At 47.9% G+C, this 2,476-nt stretch overlaps 1 protein-coding gene across 1 annotated transcript in view; it reads right to left on the reverse strand.

The window, feature by feature from the left end:
- The window catches only part of ACO2 (aconitase 2), a 56,645-nt gene that overhangs the window by 36,945 nt on the left and 17,224 nt on the right, over positions 1 to 2,476 (reverse strand). The gene's annotated exons all lie outside the window — the stretch shown is intronic.

Here is a 2,476-nt window from a genome sequence, read left to right on the forward strand (position 1 = left end):
TGTTGACCAGGATGGTCTCGATCTCTTGACCTCGTGATCCACCCACCTCGGCCTCCCAAAGTGCTGGGATTACAGGCGTGAGCCACCGCGCCCGGCCTGGTTCTACATGTTTTAAGCAAGGAAGCCAGTATGGCTAGAGCAGATAAACAGGGAAAACAGTAAGAGGGAGATCAAGAGGGAGCAGGGAGTCAGACTATATAGGACCTTGCCGAAAATACGGTTAAGATTCTGCCGACTACGACTGGGATGGACAATGCTGAAGAGGAATTACATAATCTGACTTCACTTTTTACAAGGACCTGGGGCTGCTCTCAATAGAACAGAGGGAAGCAGAGAGACCAGGTAGGAGGCCAACACAACAGCTCAGTGAAAGATGCTGGCAACTAAGATCACAGAAGTACTGGTGGAGGTGGTGAGAAGGGGCTGGAGTCTGGATATATTTTGAAGGTAATAACAGTATGATTTGCTGAAAAGTTGGCCAAGGGGTGTGAGAGAAGTCAAGAATATCGCTTAGGTTTTGGACCTAAGTAGCTGGAAGAATGAGTTGCTGTAAACTGAAATGGGGAAGGCAACAGGAAGAGAAGGCATGCAGGGTAAGATCAGGAGTTTGGTTCTGGACATTAGACTGATACCCAAATAGAGAGGCCAAATAGGCAGGTGGATTCTCACCTTAGATAAGCGGCCCTCTAGAGCTGTTAATTAGATGATTCATCTAGAAGTACAGATTATCACAACCCAAGATGACCTCAGACCATCAAGAATTTTTTCTTCATTTGACAGATGAGGATATGAATGCTAAGGTCACATACCTAGTTAACAGTAGTTAGAGGCAGAATTCAAGCCCTCCAATCTGTAAGTCAATGCTTCCCCCGCCCCCGCATACTACCTCCCCAATTTAACAAGTTCCTGATTCATTAAATATTTCTCCAGTCCCAGACTATGTGTGTGGTGCTGGATTTTAGGTGAGAAAACATGTCAAGTAATCACTAAAGGGACTGTGTAAGTGACCATGTGAGAGAAGTGCTATGAGAGAAAAGTTAAGCTGCTGTGACAGCATAAAGCTGGCCAGCCGAATCTAGAATTGGGGAAGGGCTTCTCCAAGAAAATTATGTTTGATCTGCGGCTAAACAAATGGGCTTTAGGGGAAGGAGTCCAGCGAATTGGGCACAGAGAGAACAGCACATGCAAGGTTCTCATGGCAAGAAAGCATTTGCAATTGAAAGAAAAGAAAACCAGCCAGGCACAGTGGCATATGCCTATAATCATAGCACTTTGGGAGGTTGAGGTGGGTAGATCACCTGAGGAGAGGAGTTTGAGACCAGCCTGGCCAACATGGTAAAACCCCATCTCTACTAAAAATACAAAAATTAGCTGGGCGTGGTGGTGCATGCCTGTAATCCCAGCTACCCGGGAGGCTGAAGCAGGAGAATCCCTGGAACCCGGGAGGCGGAGGCTGCAGCGAGCTGAGATCGCACCACTGCACTCCAGCCTGGGCAACAGAGTGAGACTCTGTCTTGAAAAAAAAAGAAAAGAAAAGAAAACCAGCTTGACTGTAGCAAAGTGCAGAAGAAATGGCAGAAAGTAAGACTGAAGAGACAAAAAGGAACCAGGTATCATGAGGAACACTGAAGGTGTAGAAAAGCTACACAATGGTGCCCTAACAACTTTGAGCCATGACGTATCTGAGCCTTGGCAGAATACCTTGATCCTCCTGGAGCCTGAAACGACAGGAGGCCTTTAAGGAGTTGCTCTGAGCCACCTCCCACCTGCCTTCCTATCTCCCCAGGGTGGCTGTCAGGAGACAGTTTCTCCTGCCTCCAAGTTCTGATAGGGTGAGGTGCTTTCTGCCCCCGCCCTTCACACTAGAGCTGCGGAAGGGAGACTTCTTGGCTGCAGTCTGGACGTGGCTCTCGGCAACAGGGCATTCCATACCTTGTGGCGCAGTTATCAGCTTCTTTTGTTTTAGTGTTATCCTTTTTGGTATTCCAGAAGAGGACCAGGGAGCTGGTCCTTGTGGCTTATTCTCCTTTTTGCTGTCTATATAAGTAACAAACCGTCTGATAGTGAAAGTGGCTCATTGTATCTGGTAAAGTCAGGTCTTGGCCCTGTCTTGTAAGTGCATAGGAGCTTAACAGCAGGACATGTTAAATGTTTCACCTGATCCTAAAAGCAATGGGAAGCCACTGAAGGTTTAATCAGGGTCATGACAGGATCACATATGCACTAAAATAAAAATCCACTGGGTGCAGTGGCTCACGCCTGTAATCCCAGCACTTTGGGAGGCCAAGGTGGGTGGGTCACCTCAGGTCAAAAGTTCGAGACCAGCCATGACCAATGTGGTGAAAGCCCGTCTCTACTAAAAATACAAAATTGCCGGGCGCGGTGGCTCAAGCCTGTAATCCCAGCACTTTGGGAGGCCGAGGCGGGTGGATCACGAGGTCAAGAGATCGAGACCATCCTGGTCAACACGGTGAAA

The sequence above is a fragment of the Cebus imitator genome, unplaced genomic scaffold (genome assembly GCF_001604975.1).
Source record: "Cebus imitator isolate Cc_AM_T3 unplaced genomic scaffold, Cebus_imitator-1.0 Scaffold435, whole genome shotgun sequence".
NCBI lineage: Eukaryota > Metazoa > Chordata > Mammalia > Primates > Cebidae > Cebus > Cebus imitator.